General features: G+C 45.5%; 7 non-coding genes across 7 annotated transcripts; all 7 read left to right on the top strand.

Annotated features, from left to right (window-relative positions):
- Positions 1–442: 442 nt before the first annotated feature.
- Positions 443–524, top strand: trnal-uaa (transfer RNA leucine (anticodon UAA)). Its single transcript has one exon. It is a non-coding gene; the product is annotated as a tRNA-Leu (tRNA).
- A 3,227-nt stretch (positions 525–3,751) lies between these two features.
- Positions 3,752–3,833, top strand: trnal-uaa (transfer RNA leucine (anticodon UAA)). The gene has a single exon. It is a non-coding gene; the product is annotated as a tRNA-Leu (tRNA).
- Positions 3,834–7,063: 3,230 nt separating this feature from the next.
- trnal-uaa (transfer RNA leucine (anticodon UAA)) lies at positions 7,064–7,145 on the top strand. The gene has a single exon. It is a non-coding gene; the product is annotated as a tRNA-Leu (tRNA).
- Positions 7,146–10,374: 3,229 nt separating this feature from the next.
- trnal-uaa (transfer RNA leucine (anticodon UAA)) lies at positions 10,375–10,456 on the top strand. The gene has a single exon. It is a non-coding gene; the product is annotated as a tRNA-Leu (tRNA).
- Positions 10,457–13,687: 3,231 nt separating this feature from the next.
- On the top strand, positions 13,688–13,769 carry trnal-uaa (transfer RNA leucine (anticodon UAA)). Its single transcript has one exon. It is a non-coding gene; the product is annotated as a tRNA-Leu (tRNA).
- Positions 13,770–16,999: 3,230 nt separating this feature from the next.
- Positions 17,000–17,081, top strand: trnal-uaa (transfer RNA leucine (anticodon UAA)). The gene has a single exon. It is a non-coding gene; the product is annotated as a tRNA-Leu (tRNA).
- A 3,224-nt stretch (positions 17,082–20,305) lies between these two features.
- trnal-uaa (transfer RNA leucine (anticodon UAA)) lies at positions 20,306–20,387 on the top strand. Its single transcript has one exon. It is a non-coding gene; the product is annotated as a tRNA-Leu (tRNA).
- The last annotated feature ends 2,491 nt before the right edge of the window (positions 20,388–22,878 follow it).

The following is a 22,878-nucleotide window of genomic DNA, read 5'->3' as shown; positions in this document are numbered from 1 at the left end:
TGAAACTATGCTGCACCGTATGATGTGGACACGGCCTGCTCAGCTTTATGCATTTTCCCTGTAGTACGTTGTGTTTCGTGTTCCGTGTAAACCTGAAAGTTGTTCTGCTTCGGGCAACTGGTAAAATCATTGAGCAAAGCAAGATTCGAAATTTCAGACATGCCATGTTATTTTACCAAATTATAACCGAACAGAAATTCTGAGCACTGGCATATACATTAGTAGCTGTAAAGAGTCTGAGATGATAGACGCGGCTTACCACTGATTTTTGTCTGGATTGATGGGCTATCATTATCTGCTGCGAAATTGATATTGTAGCCGGGCATATCCCAGCAGCTGTGCGACTCGGAGAGGGATCATGGAACCTTTACATGTGACTTTGCATGTGTAGATACGCAGGAGGACAATTGGAAATGTAAGAAAATGAGCGACGCCCTCCGGTGGTAGTGTGGCCGAGCGGTCGAAGGCGCTGGGTTTAAGTTCCAGTCTCGAACGAGGCGTGGGTTCGAATCCCACCACTGCCACTTCTGTCGGTACATTCGGTCGCTGCTGTTCCGCGTCATTTATGTTCAAAACAAAAAAAAATTGTGTTTGCTTCCTGGAGAATTGACTGTGGTGTGGGAGACTGCAGAATTTCTCATAGGGGTATGTGGTGTCATAATCGTGTTCGCCTCCCGCACGGAAAATCCCAAGCAGCTCTCCTGCCGCTTTATCTTCCAGGCAAGTTGAGCTGTTACTGGAACCGAACAGAGGCTGTTATTTCATTGCTGTTGCGAGACAAAGTCCTGCGGTGACTCGATTCGTCTTTATTTGGTATCTGGCGAATGGGAAAATAATTCCAATAATTTTTTTTATGTCATATGTTCTTAAATTTCTCCCATTTCTTTCATTTCAGTCCTGGAGACATTGGAAGGGAAAGGTAATCTAATCGAGACTGTGATTGGTGAAATTCACTTTTTATGGCCCATTCTTATTATGTTCTTTCTTTCTCTCTGTTCAGCACTTTCTTCGAAGTAGTTGTGCACTAATGCTCCAGTATGTTTGAAACAGTCGTTTGGAATTGTTGTGAGATTAGTTTATGGCTCCTGCCCTCACATTCAGCATTCAGCTTTGCTGTGTCTGAAAATGCATTTGGTTTGCCAGTTTAGTTTGCGTTCCGTGTTAAATGGGTTCTGTTTTGCGATTCGCTCAATACCTTACGAATTAACAGGGTTTCTGAGGTAACTTCCAGCTGCAAAAATCCTCAACTGAGGATCTGGGAATATTTCACGGGCTATGTTGAGTCGGTGCAAAAGTAAGGAAGTCGTTCGTTTCTGCAGTGTTTCACAATATTACCTTTCCCGTGTGCAGTCCGACAGACTAAATAACCGTGCCACAGAAAGCGACGGCAAACTCCGTTAAAAGTATTCCTTTAAAGCCGGTGTAAACAGTACAACGTTATTAGGGTACACAGCGTGAAAACAGAGTCTTCGGTGTATCTCCTCCATGCTGACCACATACCCCAACTTAAACAAGTCCCATTTCCCAGCATTTGACCCCTATCCCGCTTAACCCTTCCTATACAGAAACTCATCCGGCTGCCTTTGCAATCTTCTGAGTGTAATAGCCTCCTCCACTTCCTTTTGTAGTTCATTCCATACACGCATAATGTGCCTCAGGTCCTTTTTCAATTTTATCCCTCTCACTTTAAAACTGTGCTCTCGAGTTTTCAACTCGCCCCAGTTTGGGCAAAAATAATACTCAGTTTACAACCCTTCCATAAGATCATGTCGCAGCCGTTACACTGCATGTAAAGTCGTCCCAGCCTATTCCTCCTCGCCCGACGTTCCAAACATTGGCGACATCCTCGTCTATATTTTGTCATCTACTTCACGTGTCTTTTTTTTTACTTTTGCAAGATGTGAATTACGCTGGACAACAACGAGCTATTGGAAACGGAAAGGTGAAGCGTAGAACGGCTGTAAATTTCAGTGCGGGACACCAGTCAGCCGCAGCCGCAGCCGCACCGGCCGCGACTTGGTCATGTAGTGTAGTGGTCTTCACGTTCGCCTTCCGTGCGAATCGTCCCCAGTTGGAAACTGGGCAGAAAATACTTAGTTCTCAAACGGCTGCCTTTTACATGGACGAGAACGGAGCTTTCTTGCTTGCTTTCCCATCTGCAAACCTGCCTTCGAATTTGCTCGAACAACTCTGCTCTCGTAGTGAAATGTAAAGCAATTCCATTTAATGACTGCGGAAAACATTGTTAAGTTTATCTCCAACCTGCTTCTGATCGTATGCCATTCTGTTCGAGAGTGTAGTTACCGCGTTCTGATCCTTCCACGAAAGCAGCAACGCATTTGCATTCCCTGCGCAGGCGGCCCGGTTCAAAGCCAAGGGAAAAAGCTGATGCGCTGGAGTCACAGTGCACGACGGATTCCTGAACTCGTCTGTCTGTCATATGTATCCCGAAGTCGTCTCTGAAAGGCCTCATTTGGAAGCTGTCTGTCGTTATTCAACGTGCGAGAATTAGCACCAGAGGTCCTGAATCACGTTGTGGAGCAGTTCGCACGTTAGTGACTCATTCAATCAGTAACAGCAATGAATGATTTTACACTCTCAGAGGAACCTCTGGATTTGTGCTTTCATCGCGTCAACTGGTATTAAGGTGCGGCCCGAGATCTAAGCCATGTTGGAACTGATACTGAGGAATCGACAAAGAGGCTACAGAATGACATCGCATCCATTCGGTTTTCTTTAAATCACTGATGAGCAGGAAAATGTAAACGGGGAGTGCGAGTGGGGAAGTGAGGCAGCTGCAGCTCTGGTGAAACCCCTTCTTTGTGATTCACTCAGCAACAAGAGACGTGAAGGTGACTCAGGCGTGAAAGCTCTTCATATGAGAACAAAAAGCACTCAAGTGCAGTTAGCACCTCTTTGACACCTTGCGGAGTGGGGATAGGGTGGGGTAATTACCTTTTGACTTCTGTTATTATGTTCAGAGATTGCCTTTTAGACTGACGTGAACAGAAACTGCATTTCTACTAAGAAGCATGGAATTTAGCAAAATTCATTGAGTCGCTTCTCGTCGGTACCCACACAGGTTTCCAACTAAGTTGGTATCCATGTGGCTCATGTCCAGGTGTGAACATCTGTGCAGCAAATTCCACGGTTCCGGTAAAAGACAAGGAAAGTGGCATCTCCAACTGGCCCCGAGGTCAGAGCATCCTCACAATGTGATCTGTCGTTCTCGGATTGTAATGCTACCTCCGCTTTCAGGATTAGAGAGCATTCTTTGGGACGCTTATTCTGCAAAACAGACGCAGTGATTGAAACTATGCTGCACCGTATGATGTGGACACGGCCTGCTCAGCTTTATGCATTTTCCCTGTAGTACGTTGTGTTTCGTGTTCCGTGTAAACCTGAAAGTTGTTCTGCTTCGGGCAACTGGTAAAATCATTGAGCAAAGCAAGATTCGAAATTTCAGACATGCCATGTTATTTTACCAAATTATAACCGAACAGAAATTCTGAGCACTGGCATATACATTAGTAGCTGTAAAGAGTCTGAGATGATAGACGCGGCTTACCACTGATTTTTGTCTGGATTGATGGGCTATCATTATCTGCTGCGAAATTGATATTGTAGCCGGGCATATCCCAGCAGCTGTGCGACTCGGAGAGGGATCATGGAACCTTTACATGTGACTTTGCATGTGTAGATACGCAGGAGGATAATTGGAAATGTAAGAAAATGAGCGACGCCCTCCGGTGGTAGTGTGGCCGAACGGTCGAAGGCGCTGGGTTTAAGCTCCAGTCTCGAACGAGGCGTGGGTTCGAATCCCACCACTGCCACTTCTGTCGGTACATTCGGTCGCTGCTGTTCCGCGTCATTTATGTTCAAAACAAAAAAAAAGAATTGTGTTTGCTTCCTGGAGAATTAACTGTGGTGTGGGAGACTGCAGAATTTCTCATAGGGGTATGTGGTGTCATAATCGTGTTCGCCTCCCGCACGGAAAATCCCAAGCAGCTCTCCTGCCGCTTTTTCTTCCAGGCAAGTTGAGCTGTTACTGGAAACGAATAGAGGCTGTTATTTCATTGCTGTTGCGAGACAAAGTCCTGCGGTGACTCGATTCGTCTTTATTTGGTATCTGGCGAATGGGAAAATAATTCCAATAATTTTTTTTATGTCATATGTTCTTAAATTTCTCCCATTTCTTTCATTTCAGTCCTGGAGACATTGGAAGGGAAAGGTAATCTAATCGAGACTGTGATTGGTGAAATTCACTTTTTATGGCCCATTCTTATTATGTTCTTTCTTTCTCTCTGTTCAGCACTTTCTTCGAAGTGGTTGTGCACTAATGCTCCAGTATGTTTGAAACAGTCGTTTGGAATTGTTGTGAGATTAGTTTATGGCTCCTGCCCTCACATTCAGCATTCAGCTTTGCTGTGTCTGAAAATGCATTTGGTTTGCCAGTTTAGTTTGCGTTCCGTGTTAAATGGGTTCTGTTTTGCGATTCGCTCAATACCTTACGAATTAACAGGGTTTCTGAGGTAACTTCCAGCTGCAAAAATCCTCAACTGAGGATCTGGGAATATTTCACGGGCTATGTTGAGTCGGTGCAAAAGTAAGGAAGTCGTTCGTTTCTGCAGTGTTTCACAATATTACCTTTCCCGTGTGCAGTCCGACAGACTAAATAACCGTGCCACAGAAAGCGACGGCAAACTCCGTTAAAAGTATTCCTTTAAAGCCGGTGTAAACAGTACAACGTTATTAGGGTACACAGCGTGAAAACAGAGTCTTCGGTGTATCTCCTCCATGCTGACCACATACCCCAACTTAAACAAGTCCCATTTCCCAGCATTTGACCCCTATCCCGCTTAACCCTTCCTATACAGAAACTCATCCGGCTGCCTTTGCAATCTTCTGAGTGTAATAGCCTCCTCCACTTCCTTTTGTAGTTCATTCCATACACGCATAATGTGCCTCAGGTCCTTTTTCAATTTTATCCCTCTCACTTTAAAACTGTGCTCTCGAGTTTTCAACTCGCCCCAGTTTGGGCAAAAATAATACTCAGTTTACAACCCTTCCATAAGATCATGTCGCAGCCGTTACACTGCATGTAAAGTCGTCCCAGCCTATTCCTCCTCGCCCGACGTTCCAAACATTGGCGACATCCTCGTCTATATTTTGTCATCTACTTCACGTGTCTTTTTTTTTACTTTTGCAAGATGTGAATTACGCTGGACAACAACGAGCTATTGGAAACGGAAAGGTGAAGCGTAGAACGGCTGTAAATTTCAGTGCGGGACACCAGTCAGCCGCAGCCGCAGCCGCACCGGCCGCGACTTGGTCATGTAGTGTAGTGGTCTTCACGTTCGCCTTCCGTGCGAATCGTCCCCAGTTGGAAACTGGGCAGAAAATACTTAGTTCTCAAACGGCTGCCTTTTACATGGACGAGAACGGAGCTTTCTTGCTTGCTTTCCCATCTGCAAACCTGCCTTCGAATTTGCTCGAACAACTCTGCTCTCGTAGTGAAATGTAAAGCAATTCCATTTAATGACTGCGGAAAACATTGTTAAGTTTATCTCCAACCTGCTTCTGATCGTATGCCATTCTGTTCGAGAGTGTAGTTACCGCGTTCTGATCCTTCCACGAAAGCAGCAACGCATTTGCATTCCCTGCGCAGGCGGCCCGGTTCAAAGCCAAGGGAAAAAGCTGATGCGCTGGAGTCACAGTGCACGACGGATTCCTGAACTCGTCTGTCTGTCATATGTATCCCGAAGTCGTCTCTGAAAGGCCTCATTTGGAAGCTGTCTGTCGTTATTCAACGTGCGAGAATTGGCACCAGAGGTCCTGAATCACGTTGTGGAGCAGTTCGCACGTTAGTGACTCATTCAATCAGTAACAGCAATGAATGATTTTACACTCTCAGAGGAACCTCTGGATTTGTGCTTTCATAGCGTCAACTGGTATTAAGGTGCGCCCCGAGATCTAAGCCATGTTGGAACTGATACTGAGGAATCGACAAAGAGGCTACAGAATGACATCGCATCCATTCGGTTTTCTTTAAATCACTGATGAGCAGGAAAATGTAAACGGGGAGTGCGAGTGGGGAAGTGAGGCAGCTGCAGCTCTGGTGAAACCCCTTCTTTGTGATTCACTCAGCAACAAGAGACGTGAAGGTGACTCAGGCGTGAAAGCTCTTCATATGAGAACAAAAAGCACTCAAGTGCAGTTAGCACCTCTTTGACACCTTGCGGAGTGGGGATAGGGTGGGGTAATTACCTTTTGACTTCTGTTATTATGTTCAGAGATTGCCTTTTAGACTGACGTGAACAGAAACTGCATTTCTACTAAGAAGCATGGAATTTAGCAAAATTCATTGAGTCGCTTCTCGTCGATACCCACACAGGTTTCCAACTAAGTTGGTATCCATGTGGCTCATGTCCAGGTGTGAACATCTCTGCAGCAAATTCCACGGTTCCGGTAAAAGACAAGGAAAGTGGCATCTCCAACTGGCCCCGAGGTCAGAGCATCCTCACAATGTGATCTGTCGTTCTCGGATTGTAATGCTACCTCCGCTTTCAGGATTAGAGAGCATTCTTTGGGACGCTTATTCTGCAAAACAGATGCAGTGATTGAAACTATGCTGCACCGTATGATGTGGACACGGCCTGCTCAGCTTTATGCATTTTCCCTGTAGTACGTTGTGTTTCGTGTTCCGTGTAAACCTGAGAGTTGTTCTGCTTCGGGCAACTGGTAAAATCATTGAGCAAAGCAAGATTCGAAATTTCAGACATGCCATGTTATTTTACCAAATTATAACCGAACAGAAATTCTGAGCACTGGCATATACATTAGTAACTGAAAAGAGTCTGAGATGATAGACGCGGCTTACCACTGATTTTTGTCTGGATTGATGGGCTTTCATTATGTGCTGCGAAATTGATATTGTAGCCGGGCATATCCCAGCAGGTGTGCGACTCGGAGAGGGATCATGGAACCTTTACATGTGACTTTGCATGTGCAGATACGCAGGAGGACAATTGGAAATGTAAGAAAATGAGCGACGCCCTCCGGTGATAGTGTGGCCGAACGGTCGAAGGCGCTGGGTTTAAGCTCCAGTCTCGAACGAGGCGTGGGTTCGAATCCCACCACTGCCACTTCTGTCGGTACATTCGGTCGCTGCTGTTCCGCGTCATTTATGTTCAAAACAAAAAAAAAGAATTGTGTTTGCTTCCTGGAGAATTAACTGTGGTGTGGGAGACTGCAGAATTTCTCATAGGGGTATGTGGTGTCATAATCGTGTTCGCCTCCCGCACGGAAAATCCCAAGCAGCTCTCCTGCCGCTTTTTCTTCCAGGCAAGTTGAGCTGTTACTGGAAACGAATAGAGGCTGTTATTTCATTGCTGTTGCGAGACAAAGTCCTGCGGTGACTCGATTCGTCTTTATTTGGTATCTGGCGAATGGGAAAATAATTCCAATAATTTTTTTTATGTCATATGTTCTTAAATTTCTCCCATTTCTTTCATTTCAGTCCTGGAGACATTGGAAGGGAAAGGTAATCTAATCGAGACTGTGATTGGTGAAATTCACTTTTTATGGCCCATTCTTATTATGTTCTTTCTTTCTCTCTGTTCAGCACTTTCTTCGAAGTGGTTGTGCACTAATGCTCCAGTATGTTTGAAACAGTCGTTTGGAATTGTTGTGAGATTAGTTTATGGCTCCTGCCCTCACATTCAGCATTCAGCTTTGCTGTGTCTGAAAATGCATTTGGTTTGCCAGTTTAGTTTGCGTTCCGTGTTAAATGGGTTCTGTTTTGCGATTCGCTCAATACCTTACGAATTAACAGGGTTTCTGAGGTAACTTCCAGCTGCAAAAATCCTCAACTGAGGATCTGGGAATATTTCACGGGCTATGTTGAGTCGGTGCAAAAGTAAGGAAGTCGTTCGTTTCTGCAGTGTTTCACAATATTACCTTTCCCGTGTGCAGTCCGACAGACTAAATAACCGTGCCACAGAAAGCGACGGCAAACTCCGTTAAAAGTATTCCTTTAAAGCCGGTGTAAACAGTACAACGTTATTAGGGTACACAGCGTGAAAACAGAGTCTTCGGTGTATCTCCTCCATGCTGACCACATACCCCAACTTAAACAAGTCCCATTTCCCAGCATTTGACCCCTATCCCGCTTAACCCTTCCTATACAGAAACTCATCCGGCTGCCTTTGCAATCTTCTGAGTGTAATAGCCTCCTCCACTTCCTTTTGTAGTTCATTCCATACACGCATAATGTGCCTCAGGTCCTTTTTCAATTTTATCCCTCTCACTTTAAAACTGTGCTCTCGAGTTTTCAACTCGCCCCAGTTTGGGCAAAAGTAATACTCAGTTTACAACCCTTCCATAAGATCATGTCGCAGCCGTTACACTGCATGTAAAGTCGTCCCAGCCTATTCCTCCTCGCCCGACGTTCCAAACATTGGCGACATCCTCGTCTATATTTTGTCATCTACTTCACGTGTCTTTTTTTTACTTTTGCAAGATGTGAATTACGCTGGACAACAACGAGCTATTGGAAACGGAAAGGTGAAGCGTAGAACGGCTGTAAATTTCAGTGCGGGACACCAGTCAGCCGCAGCCGCAGCCGCACCGGCCGCGACTTGGTCATGTAGTGTAGTGGTCTTCACGTTCGCCTTCCGTGCGAATCGTCCCCAGTTGGAAACTGGGCAGAAAATACTTAGTTCTCAAACGGCTGCCTTTTACATGGACGAGAACGGAGCTTTCTTGCTTGCTTTCCCATCTGCAAACCTGCCTTCGAATTTGCTCGAACAACTCTGCTCTCGTAGTGAAATGTAAAGCAATTCCATTTAATGACTGCGGAAAACATTGTTAAGTTTATCTCCAACCTGCTTCTGATCGTATGCCATTCTGTTCGAGAGTGTAGTTACCGCGTTCTGATCCTTCCACGAAAGCAGCAACGCATTTGCATTCCCTGCGCAGGCGGCCCGGTTCAAAGCCAAGGGAAAAAGCTGATGCGCTGGAGTCACAGTGCACGACGGATTCCTGAACTCGTCTGTCTGTCATATGTATCCCGAAGTCGTCTCTGAAAGGCCTCATTTGGAAGCTGTCTGTCGTTATTCAACGTGCGAGAATTGGCACCAGAGGTCCTGAATCACGTTGTGGAGCAGTTCGCACGTTAGTGACTCATTCAATCAGTAACAGCAATGAATGATTTTACACTCTCAGAGGAACCTCTGGATTTGTGCTTTCATCGCGTCAACTGGTAGTAAGGTGCGCCCCGAGATCTAAGCCATGTTGGAACTGATACTGAGGAATCGACAAAGAGGCTACAGAATGACATCGCATCCATTCGGTTTTCTTTAAATCACTGATGAGCAGGAAAATGTAAACGGGGAGTGCGAGTGGGGAAGTGAGGCAGCTGCAGCTCTGGTGAAACCCCTTCTTTGTGATTCACTCAGCAACAAGAGACGTGAAGGTGACTCAGGCGTGAAAGCTCTTCATATGAGAACAAAAAGCACTCAAGTGCAGTTAGCACCTCTTTGACACCTTGCGGAGTGGGGATAGGGTGGGGTAATTACCTTTTGACTTCTGTTATTATGTTCAGAGATTGCCTTTTAGACTGACGTGAACAGAAACTGCATTTCTACTAAGAAGCATGGAATTTAGCAAAATTCATTGAGTCGCTTCTCGTCGATACCCACACAGGTTTCCAACTAAGTTGGTATCCATGTGGCTCATGTCCAGGTGTGAACATCTCTGCAGCAAATTCCACGGTTCCGGTAAAAGACAAGGAAAGTGGCATCTCCAACTGGCCCCGAGGTCAGAGCATCCTCACAATGTGATCTGTCGTTCTCGGATTGTAATGCTACCTCCGCTTTCAGGATTAGAGAGCATTCTTTGGGACGCTTATTCTGCAAAACAGACGCAGTGATTGAAACTATGCTGCACCGTATGATGTGGACACGGCCTGCTCAGCTTTATGCATTTTCCCTGTAGTACGTTGTGTTTCGTGTTCCGTGTAAACCTGAAAGTTGTTCTGCTTCGGGCAACTGGTAAAATCATTGAGCAAAGCAAGATTCGAAATTTCAGACATGCCATGTTATTTTACCAAATTATAACCGAACAGAAATTCTGAGCACTGGCATATACATTAGTAACTGAAAAGAGTCTGAGATGATAGACGCGGCTTACCACTGATTTTTGTCTGGATTGATGGGCTTTCATTATGTGCTGCGAAATTGATATTGTAGCCGGGCATATCCCAGCAGGTGTGCGACTCGGAGAGGGATCATGGAACCTTTACATGTGACTTTGCATGTGCAGATACGCAGGAGGACAATTGGAAATGTAAGAAAATGAGCGACGCCCTCCGGTGGTAGTGTGGCCGAACGGTCGAAGGCGCTGGGTTTAAGCTCCAGTCTCGAACGAGGCGTGGGTTCGAGTCCCACCACTGCCACTTCTGTCGGTACATTCGGTCGCTGCTGTTCCGCGTCATTTATGTTCAAAACAAAAAAAAAGAATTGTGTTTGCTTCCTGGAGAATTAACTGTGGTGTGGGAGACTGCAGAATTTCTCATAGGGGTATGTGGTGTCATAATCGTGTTCGCCTCCCGCACGGAAAATCCCAAGCAGCTCTCCTGCCGCTTTTTCTTCCAGGCAAGTTGAGCTGTTACTGGAACCGAATAGAGGCTGGTATTTCATTGCTGTTGCGAGACAAAGTCCTGCGGTGACTCGATTCGTCTTTATTTGGTATCTGGCGAATGGGAAAATAATTCCAATAATTTTTTTTATGTCATATGTTCTTAAATTTCTCCCATTTCTTTCATTTCAGTCCTGGAGACATTGGAAGGGAAAGGTAATCTAATCGAGACTGTGATTGGTGAAATTCACTTTTTATGGCCCATTCTTATTATGTTCTTTCTTTCTCTCTGTTCAGCACTTTCTTCGAAGTGGTTGTGCACTAATGCTCCAGTATGTTTGAAACAGTCGTTTGGAATTGTTGTGAGATTAGTTTATGGCTCCTGCCCTCACATTCAGCATTCAGCTTTGCTGTGTCTGAAAATGCATTTGGTTTGCCAGTTTAGTTTGCGTTCCGTGTTAAATGGGTTCTGTTTTGCGATTCGCTCAATACCTTACGAATTAACAGGGTTTCTGAGGTAACTTCCAGCTGCAAAAATCCTCAACTGAGGATCTGGGAATATTTCACGGGCTATGTTGAGTCGGTGCAAAAGTAAGGAAGTCGTTCGTTTCTGCAGTGTTTCACAATATTACCTTTCCCGTGTGCAGTCCGACAGACTAAATAACCGTGCCACAGAAAGCGACGGCAAACTCCGTTAAAAGTATTCCTTTAAAGCCGGTGTAAACAGTACAACGTTATTAGGGTACACAGCGTGAAAACAGAGTCTTCGGTGTATCTCCTCCATGCTGACCACATACCCCAACTTAAACAAGTCCCATTTCCCAGCATTTCACCCCTATCCCGCTTAACCCTTCCTATACAGAAACTCATCCGGCTGCCTTTGCAATCTTCTGAGTGTAATAGCCTCCTCCACTTCTTTTTGTAGTTCATTCCATACACGCATAATGTGCCTCAGGTCCTTTTTCAATTTTATCCCTCTCACTTTAAAACTATGCTCTCGAGTTTTCAACTCGCCCCAGTTTGGGCAAAAATAATACTCAGTTTACAACCCTTCCATAAGATCATGTCGCAGCCGTTACACTGCATGTAAAGTCGTCCCAGCCTATTCCTCCTCGCCCGACGTTCCAAACATTGGCGACATCCTCGTCTATATTTTGTCATCTACTTCACGTGTCTTTTTTTTTACTTTTGCAAGATGTGAATTACGCTGGACAACAACGAGCTATTGGAAACGGAAAGGTGAAGCGTAGAACGGCTGTAAATTTCAGTGCGGGACACCAGTCAGCCGCAGCCGCAGCCGCACCGGCAGCGACTTGGTCATGTAGTGTAGTGGTCTTCACGTTCGCCTTCCGTGCGAATCGTCCCCAGTTGGAAACTGGGCAGAAAATACTTAGTTCTCAAACGGCTGCCTTTTACATGGACGAGAACGGAGCTTTCTTGCTTGCTTTCCCATCTGCAAACCTGCCTTCGAATTTGCTCGAACAACTCTGCTCTCGTAGTGAAATGTAAAGCAATTCCATTTAATGACTGCGGAAAACATTGTTAAGTTTATCTCCAACCTGCTTCTGATCGTATGCCATTCTGTTCGAGAGTGTAGTTACCGCGTTCTGATCCTTCCACGAAAGCAGCAACGCATTTGCATTCCCTGCGCAGGCGGCCCGGTTTTAAGCCAAGGGAAAAAGCTGATGCGCTGGAGTCACAGTGCACGACGGATTCCTGAACTCGTCTGTCTGTCATATGTATCCCGAAGTCGTCTCTGAAAGGCCTCATTTGGAAGCTGTCTGTCGTTATTCAACGTGCGAGAATTGGCACCAGAGGTCCTGAATCACGTTGTGGAGCAGTTCGCACGTTAGTGACTCATTCAATCAGTAACAGCAATGAATGATTTTACACTCTCAGAGGAACCTCTGGATTTGTGCTTTCATAGCGTCAACTGGTATTAAGGTGCGCCCCGAGATCTAAGCCATGTTGGAACTGATACTGAGGAATCGACAAAGAGGCTACAGAATGACATCGCATCCATTCGGTTTTCTTTAAATCACTGATGAGCAGGAAAATGTAAACGGGGAGTGCGAGTGGGGAAGTGAGGCAGCTGCAGCTCTGGTGAAACCCCTTCTTTGTGATTCACTCAGCAACAAGAGACGTGAAGGTGACTCAGGCGTGAAAGCTCTTCATATGAGAACAAAAAGCACTCAAGTGCAGTTAGCACCTCTTTGACACCTTGCGGAGTGGGGATAGGGTGGGGTAATTACCTTTTGACTTCTGTTATTATGTTCAGAGATTGTCTTTTAGACTGACGTGAACAGAAACTGCATTTCTACGAAGAAGCATGGAATTTAGCAAAATTCATTGAGTCGCTTCTCGTCGATACCCACACAGGTTTCCAACTAAGTTGGTATCCATGTGGCTCATGTCCAGGTGTGAACATCTGTGCAGCAAATTCCACGGTTCCGGTAAAAGACAAGGAAAGTGGCATCTCCAACTGGCCCCGAGGTCAGAGCATCCTCACAATGTGATCTGTCGTTCTCGGATTGTAATGCTACCTCCGCTTTCAGGATTAGAGAGCATTCTTTGGGACGCTTATTCTGCAAAACAGACGCAGTGATTGAAACTATGCTGCACCGTATGATGTGGACACGGCCTGCTCAGCTTTATGCATTTTCCCTGTAGTACGTTGTGTTTCGTGTTCCGTGTAAACCTGAAAGTTGTTCTGCTTCGGGCAACTGGTAAAATCATTGAGCAAAGCAAGATTCGAAATTTCAGACATGCCATGTTATTTTACCAAATTATAACCGAACAGAAATTCTGAGCACTGGCATATACATTAGTAGCTGAAAAGAGTCTGAGATTGATAGACGCGGCTTACCACTGATTTTTGTCTGGATTGATGGGCTATCATTATCTGCTGCGAAATTGATATTGTAGCCGGGCATATCCCAGCAGCTGTGCGACTCGGAGAGGGATCATGGAACCTTTACATGTGACTTTGCATGTGCAGATACGCAGGAGGACAATTGGAAATGTAAGAAAATGAGCGACGCCCTCCGGTGGTAGTGTGGCCGAGCGGTCGAAGGCGCTGGGTTTAAGCTCCAGTCTCGAACGAGGCGTGGGTTCGAATCCCACCACTGCCACTTCTGTCGGTACATTCGGTCGCTGCTGTTCCGCGTCATTTATGTTCAAAACAAAAAAAAAGAATTGTGTTTGCTTCCTGGAGAATTAACTGTGGTGTGGGAGACTGCAGAATTTCTCATAGGGGTTTGTGGTGTCATAATCGTGTTCGCCTCCCGCACGGAAAATCCCAAGCAGCTCTCCTGCCGCTTTTTCTTCCAGGCAAATTGAGCTGTTACTGGAACCGATTAGAGGCTGTTTTTTCATTGCTGTTGCGAGACAAAGTCCTGCGGTGACTCGATTCGTCTTTATTTGGTATCTGGCGAATGGGAAAATAATTCCAATAATTTTTTTTATGTCATATGTTCTTAAATTTCTCCCATTTCTTTCATTTCAGTCCTGGATACATTGGAAGGGAAAGGTAATCTAATCGAGACTGTGATTGGTGAAATTCACTTTTTATGGCCCATTCTTATTATGTTCTTTCTTTCTCTCTGTTCAGCACTTTCTTCGAAGTGGTTGTGCACTAATGCTCCAGTATGTTTGAAACAGTCGTTTGGAATTGTTGTGAGATTAGTTTATGGCTCCTGCCCTCACATTCAGCATTCAGCTTTGCTGTGTCTGAAAATGCATTTGGTTTGCCAGTTTAGTTTGCGTTCCGTGTTAAATGGGTTCTGTTTTGCGATTCGCTCAATACCTTACGAATTAACAGGGTTTCTGAGGTAACTTCCAGCTGCAAAAATCCTCAACTGAGGATCTGGGAATATTTCACGGGCTATGTTGAGTCGGTGCAAAAGTAAGGAAGTCGTTCGTTTCTGCAGTGTTTCACAATATTACCTTTCCCGTGTGCAGTCCGACAGACTAAATAACCGTGCCACAGAAAGCGACGACAAACTCCGTTAAAAGTATTCCTTTCAAGCCGGTGTAAACAGTACAACGTTATTAGGGTACACAGCGTGAAAACAGAGTCTTCGGTGTATCTCCTCCATGCTGACCACATACCCCAACTTAAACAAGTCCCATTGCCCAGCATTTGACCCCTATCCCGCTTAACCCTTCCTATACAGAAACTCATCCGGCTGCCTTTGCAATCTTCTGAGTGTAATAGCCTCCTCCACTTCCTTTTGTAGTTCATTCCATACACGCATAATGTGCCTCAGGTCCTTTTTCAATTTTATCCCTCTCACTTTAAAACTATGCTCTCGAGTTTTCAACTCGCCCCAGTTTGGGCAAAAATAATACTCAGTTTACAACCCTTCCATAAGATCATGTCGCAGCCGTTACACTGCATGTAAAGTCGTCCCAGCCTATTCCTCCTCGCCCGACGTTCCAAACATTGGCGACATCCTCGTCTATATTTTGTCATCTACTTCACGTGTCTTTTTTTTTACTTTTGCAAGATGTGAATTACGCTGGACAACAACGAGCTATTGGAAACGGAAAGGTGAAGCGTAGAACGGCTGTAAATTTCAGTGCGGGACACCAGTCAGCCGCAGCCGCAGCCGCACCGGCCGCGACCTGGTCATGTAGTGTAGTGGTCTTCACGTTCGCCTTCCGTGCGAATCGTCCCCAGTTGGAAACTGGGCAGAAAATACTTAGTTCTCAAACGGCTGCCTTTTACATGGACGAGAACGGAGCTTTCTTGCTTGCTTTCCCATCTGCAAACCTGCCTTCGAATTTGCTCGAACAACTCTGCTCTCGTAGTGAAATGTAAAGCAATTCCATTTAATGACTGCGGAAAACATTGTTAAGTTTATCTCCAACCTGCTTCTGATCGTATGCCATTCTGTTCGAGAGTGTAGTTACCGCGTTCTGATCCTTCCACGAAAGCAGCAACGCATTTGCATTCCCTGCGCAGGCGGCCCGGTTCAAAGCCAAGGGAAAAAGCTGATGCGCTGGAGTCACAGTGCACGACGGATTCCTGAACTCGTCTGTCTGTCATATGTATCCCGAAGTCGTCTCTGAAAGGCCTCATTTGGAAGCTGTCTGTCGTTATTCAACGTGCGAGAATTGGCACCAGAGGTCCTGAATCACGTTGTGGAGCAGTTCGCACGTTAGTGACTCATTCAATCAGTAACAGCAATGAATGATTTTACACTCTCAGAGGAACCTCTGGATTTGTGCTTTCATCGCGTCATCTGGTATTAAGGTGCGCCCCGAGATCTAAGCCATGTTGGAACTGATACTGAGGAATCGACAAAAAGGCTACAGAATGACATCGCATCCATTCGGTTTTCTTTAAATCACTGATGAGCAGGAAAATGTAAACGGGGAGTGCGAGTGGGGAAGTGAGGCAGCTGCAGCTCTGGTGAAACCCCTTCTTTGTGATTCACTCAGCAACAAGAGACGTGAAGGTGACTCAGGCGTGAAAGCTCTTCATATGAGAACAAAAAGCACTCAAGTGCAGTTAGCACCTCTTTGACACCTTGCGGAGTGGGGATAGGGTGGGGTAATTACCTTTTGACTTCTGTTATTATGTTCAGAGATTGCCTTTTAGACTGACGTGAACAGAAACTGCATTTCTACTAAGAAGCATGGAATTTAGCAAAATTCATTGAGTCGCTTCTCGTCGATACCCACACAGGTTTCCAACTAAGTTGGTATCCATGTGGCTCATGTCCAGGTGTGAACATCTGTGCAGCAAATTCCACGGTTCCGGTAAAAGACAAGGAAAGTGGCATCTCCAACTGGCCCCGAGGTCAGAGCATCCTCACAATGTGATCTGTCGTTCTCGGATTGTAATGCTACCTCCGCTTTCAGGATTAGAGAGCATTCTTTGGGACGCTTATTCTGCAAAACAGACGCAGTGATTGAAACTATGCTGCACCGTATGATGTGGACACGGCCTGCTCAGCTTTATGCATTTTCCCTGTAGTACGTTGTGTTTCGTGTTCCGTGTAAACCTGAAAGTTGTTCTGCTTCGGGCAACTGGTAAAATCATTGAGCAAAGCAAGATTCGAAATTTCAGACATGCCATGTTATTTTACCAAATTATAACCGAACAGAAATTCTGAGCACTGGCATATACATTAGTAGCTGAAAAGAGTCTGAGATGATAGACGCGGCTTACCACTGATTTTTGTCTGGATTGATGGGCTTTCATTATGTGCTGCGAAATTGATATTGTAGCCGGGCATATCCCAGCAGGTGTGCGACTCGGAGAGGGATCATGGAACCTTTACATGTGACTTTGCATGTGCAGATACGCAGGAGGACAATTGGAAATGTAAGAAAATGAGCGACGCCCTCCGGTGGTAGTGTGGCCGAACGGTCGAAGGCGCTGGGTTTAAGCTCCAGTCTCGAACGAGGCGTGGGTTCGAATCCCACCACTGCCACTTCTGTCGGTACATTCGGTCGCTGCTGTTCCGCGTCATTTATGTTCAAAACAAAAAAAAAGAATTGTGTTTGCTTCCTGGAGAATTAACTGTGGTGTGGGAGACTGCAGAATTTCTCATAGGGGTATGTGGTGTCATAATCGTGTTCGCCTCCCGCACGGAAAATCCCAAGCAGCTCTCCTGCCGCTTTTTCTTCCAGGCAAGTTGAGCTGTTACTGGAACCGAATAGAGGCTGTTATTTCATTGCTGTTGCGAGACAAAGTCCTGCGGTGACTCGATTCGTCTTTATTTGGTATCTGGCGAATGGGAAAATAATTCCAATAATTTTTTTTATGTCATATGTTCTTAAATTTCTCCCATTTCTTTCATTTCAGTCCTGGAGACATTGGAAGGGAAAGGTAATCTAATCGAGACTGTGATTGGTGAAATTCACTTTTTATGGCCCATTCCTATTATGTTCTTTCTTTCTCTCTGTTCAGCACTTTCTTCGAAGTGGTTGTGCACTAATGCTCCAGTATGTTTGAAACAGTCGTTTGGAATTGTTGTGAGATTAGTTTATGGCTCCTGCCCTCACATTCAGCATTCAGCTTTGCTGTGTCTGAAAATGCATTTGGTTTGCCAGTTTAGTTTGCGTTCCGTGTTAAATGGGTTCTGTTTTGCGATTCGCTCAATACCTTACGAATTAACAGGGTTTCTGAGGTAACTTCCAGCTGCAAAAATCCTCAACTGAGGATCTGGGAATATTTCACGGGCTATGTTGAGTCGGTGCAAAAGTAAGGAAGTCGTTCGTTTCTGCAGTGTTTCACAATATTACCTTTCCCGTGTGCAGTCCGACAGACTAAATAACCGTGCCACAGAAAGCGACGGCAAACTCCGTTAAAAGTATTCCTTTAAAGCCGGTGTAAACAGTACAACGTTATTAGGGTACACAGCGTGAAAACAGAGTCTTCGGTGTATCTCCTCCATGCTGACCACATACCCCAACTTAAACAAGTCCCATTTCCCAGCATTTGACCCCTATCCCGCTTAACCCTTCCTATACAGAAACTCATCCGGCTGCCTTTGCAATCTTCTGAGTGTAATAGCCTCCTCCACTTCCTTTTGTAGTTCATTCCATACACGCATAATGTGCCTCAGGTCCTTTTTCAATTTTATCCCTCTCACTTTAAAACTGTGCTCTCGAGTTTTCAACTCGCCCCAGTTTGGGCAAAAATAATACTCAGTTTACAACCCTTCCATAAGATCATGTCGCAGCCGTTACACTGCATGTAAAGTCGTCCCAGCCTATTCCTCCTCGCCCGACGTTCCAAACATTGGCGACATCCTCGTCTATATTTTGTCATCTACTTCACGTGTCTTTTTTTTTACTTTTGCAAGATGTGAATTACGCTGGACAACAACGAGCTATTGGAAACGGAAAGGTGAAGCGTAGAACGGCTGTAAATTTCAGTGCGGGACACCAGTCAGCCGCAGCCGCACCGGCCGCGACTTGGTCATGTAGTGTAGTGGTCTTCACGTTCGCCTTCCGTGCGAATCGTCCCCAGTTGGAAACTGGGCAGAAAATACTTAGTTCTCAAACGGCTGCCTTTTACATGGACGAGAACGGAGCTTTCTTGCTTGCTTTCCCATCTGCAAACCTGCCTTCGAATTTGCTCGAACAACTCTGCTCTCGTAGTGAAATGTAAAGCAATTTCATTTAATGACTGCGGAAAACATTGTTAAGTTTATCTCCAACCTGCTTCTGATCGTATGCCATTCTGTTCGAGAGTGTAGTTACCGCGTTCTGATCCTTCCACGAAAGCAGCAACGCATTTGCATTCCCTGCGCAGGCGGCCCGGTTCAAAGCCAAGGGAAAAAGCTGATGCGCTGGAGTCACAGTGCACGACGGATTCCGGAACTCGTCTGTCTGTCATATGTATCCCGAAGTCGTCTCTGAAAGGCCTCATTTGGAAGCTGTCTGTCGTTATTCAACGTGCGAGAATTGGCACCAGAGGTCCTGAATCGCGTTGTGGAGCAGTTCGCACGTTAGTGACTCATTCAATCAGTAACAGCAATGAATGATTTTACACTCTCAGAGGAACCTCTGGATTTGTGCTTTCATCGCGTCAACTGGTATTAAGGTGCGCCCCGAGATCTAAGCCATGTTGGAACTGATACTGAGGAATCGACAAAGAGGCTACAGAATGACATCGCATCCATTCGGTTTTCTTTAAATCACTGATGAGCAGGAAAATGTAAACGGGGAGTGCGAGTGGGGAAGTGAGGCAGCTGCAGCTCTGGTGAAACCCCTTCTTTGTGATTCACTCAGCAACAAGAGACGTGAAGGTGACTCAGGCGTGAAAGCTCTTCATATGAGAACAAAAAGCACTCAAGTGCAGTTAGCACCTCTTTGACACCTTGCGGAGTGGGGATAGGGTGGGGTAATTACCTTTTGACTTCTGTTATTATGTTCAGAGATTGCCTTTTAGACTGACGTGAACAGAAACTGCATTTCTACTAAGAAGCATGGAATTTAGCAAAATTCATTGAGTCGCTTCTCGTCGATACCCACACAGGTTTCCAACTAAGTTGGTATCCATGTGGCTCATGTCCAGGTGTGAACATCTGTGCAGCAAATTCCACGGTTCCGGTAAAAGACAAGGAAAGTGGCATCTCCAACTGGCCCCGAGGTCAGAGCATCCTCACAATGTGATCTGTCGTTCTCGGATTGTAATGCTACCTCCGCTTTCAGGATTAGAGAGCATTCTTTGGGACGCTTATTCTGCAAAACAGACGCAGTGATTGAAACTATGCTGCACCGTATGATGTGGACACGGCCTGCTCAGCTTTATGCATTTTCCCTGTAGTACGTTGTGTTTCGTGTTCCGTGTAAACCTGAAAGTTGTTCTGCTTCGGGCAACTGGTAAAATCATTGAGCAAAGCAAGATTCGAAATTTCAGACATGCCATGTTATTTTACCAAATTATAACCGAACAGAAATTCTGAGCACTGGCATATACATTAGTAGCTGAAAAGAGTCTGAGATGATAGACGCGGCTTACCACTGATTTTTGTCTGGATTGATGGGCTTTCATTATGTGCTGCGAAATTGATATTGTAGCCGGGCATATCCCAGCAGGTGTGCGACTCGGAGAGGGATCATGGAACCTTTACATGTGACTTTGCATGTGCAGATACGCAGGAGGACAATTGGAAATGTAAGAAAATGAGCGACGCCCTCCGGTGGTAGTGTGGCCGAACGGTCGAAGGCGCTGGGTTTAAGCTCCAGTCTCGAACGAGGCGTGGGTTCGAATCCCACCACTGCCACTTCTGTCGGTACATTCGGTCGCTGCTGTTCCGCGTCATTTATGTTCAAAACAAAAAAAAAGAATTGTGTTTGCTTCCTGGAGAATTAACTGTGGTGTGGGAGACTGCAGAATTTCTCATAGGGGTATGTGGTGTCATAATCGTGTTCGCCTCCCGCACGGAAAATCCCAAGCAGCTCTCCTGCCGCTTTTTCTTCCAGGCAAGTTGAGCTGTTACTGGAACCGAATAGAGGCTGTTATTTCATTGCTGTTGCGAGACAAAGTCCTGCGGTGACTCGATTCGTCTTTATTTGGTATCTGGCGAATGGGAAAATAATTCCAATAATTTTTTTTATGTCATATGTTCTTAAATTTCTCCCATTTCTTTCATTTCAGTCCTGGAGACATTGGAAGGGAAAGGTAATCTAATCGAGACTGTGATTGGTGAAATTCACTTTTTATGGCCCATTCCTATTATGTTCTTTCTTTCTCTCTGTTCAGCACTTTCTTCGAAGTGGTTGTGCACTAATGCTCCAGTATGTTTGAAACAGTCGTTTGGAATTGTTGTGAGATTAGTTTATGGCTCCTGCCCTCACATTCAGCATTCAGCTTTGCTGTGTCTGAAAATGCATTTGGTTTGCCAGTTTAGTTTGCGTTCCGTGTTAAATGGGTTCTGTTTTGCGATTCGCTCAATACCTTACGAATTAACAGGGTTTCTGAGGTAACTTCCAGCTGCAAAAATCCTCAACTGAGGATCTGGGAATATTTCACGGGCTATGTTGAGTCGGTGCAAAAGTAAGGAAGTCGTTCGTTTCTGCAGTGTTTCACAATATTACCTTTCCCGTGTGCAGTCCGACAGACTAAATAACCGTGCCACAGAAAGCGACGGCAAACTCCGTTAAAAGTATTCCTTTAAAGCCGGTGTAAACAGTACAACGTTATTAGGGTACACAGCGTGAAAACAGAGTCTTCGGTGTATCTCCTCCATGCTGACCACATACCCCAACTTAAACAAGTCCCATTTCCCATCATTTCACCCCTATCCCGCTTAACCCTTCCTATACAGAAACTCATCCGGCTGCCTTTGCAATCTTCTGAGTGTAATAGCCTCCTCCACTTCCTTTTGTAGTTCATTCCATACACGCATAATGTGCCTCAGGTCCTTTTTCAATTTTATCCCTCTCACTTTAAAACTGTGCTCTCGAGTTTTCAACTCGCCCCAGTTTGGGCAAAAATAATACTCAGTTTACAACCCTTCCATAAGATCATGTCGCAGCCGTTACACTGCATGTAAAGTCGTCCCAGCCTATTCCTCCTCGCCCGACGTTCCAAACATTGGCGACATCCTCGTCTATATTTTGTCATCTACTTCACGTGTCTTTTTTTTTACTTTTGCAAGATGTGAATTACGCTGGACAACAACGAGCTATTGGAAACGGAAAGGTGAAGCGTAGAACGGCTGTAAATTTCAGTGCGGGACACCAGTCAGCCGCAGCCGCACCGGCCGCGACTTGGTCATGTAGTGTAGTGGTCTTCACGTTCGCCTTCCGTGCGAATCGTCCCCAGTTGGAAACTGGGCAGAAAATACTTAGTTCTCAAACGGCTGCCTTTTACATGGACGAGAACGGAGCTTTCTTGCTTGCTTTCCCATCTGCAAACCTGCCTTCGAATTTGCTCGAACAACTCTGCTCTCGTAGTGAAATGTAAAGCAATTCCATTTAATGACTGCGGAAAACATTGTTAAGTTTATCTCCAACCTGCTTCTGATCGTATGCCATTCTGTTCGAGAGTGTAGTTACCGCGTTCTGATCCTTCCACGAAAGCAGCAACGCATTTGCATTCCCTGCGCAGGCGGCCCGGTTCAAAGCCAAGGGAAAAAGCTGATGCGCTGGAGTCACAGTGCACGACGGATTCCGGAACTCGTCTGTCTGTCATATGTATCCCGAAGTCGTCTCTGAAAGGCCTCATTTGGAAGCTGTCTGTCGTTATTCAACGTGCGAGAATTGGCACCAGAGGTCCTGAATCGCGTTGTGGAGCAGTTCGCACGTTAGTGACTCATTCAATCAGTAACAGCAATGAATGATTTTACACTCTCAGAGGAACCTCTGGATTTGTGCTTTCATCGCGTCAACTGGTATTAAGGTGCGCCCCGAGATCTAAGCCATGTTGGAACTGATACTGAGGAATCGACAAAGGGGCTACAGAATGACATCGCATCCATTCGGTTTTCTTTAAATCACTGATGAGCAGGAAAATGTAAACGGGGAGTGCGAGTGGGGAAGTGAGGCAGCTGCAGCTCTGGTGAAACCCCTTCTTTGTGATTCACTCAGCAACAAGAGACGTGAAGGTGACTCAGGCGTGAAAGCTCTTCATATGAGAACAAAAAGCACTCAAGTGCAGTTAGCACCTCTTTGACACCTTGCGGAGTGGGGATAGGGTGGGGTAATTACCTTTTGACTTCTGTTATTATGTTCAGAGATTGCCTTTTAGACTGACGTGAACAGAAACTGCAT

This window comes from Chiloscyllium plagiosum, unplaced genomic scaffold, assembly GCF_037043375.1.
Source record: "Chiloscyllium plagiosum isolate Xiang-an unplaced genomic scaffold, Cpla_swu_hap1 HiC_scaffold_46, whole genome shotgun sequence".
In the NCBI taxonomy this organism is placed as follows: Eukaryota; Metazoa; Chordata; class Chondrichthyes; order Orectolobiformes; family Hemiscylliidae; genus Chiloscyllium; species Chiloscyllium plagiosum.
This window is presented reverse-complemented; position numbering and strand designations above follow the sequence as displayed.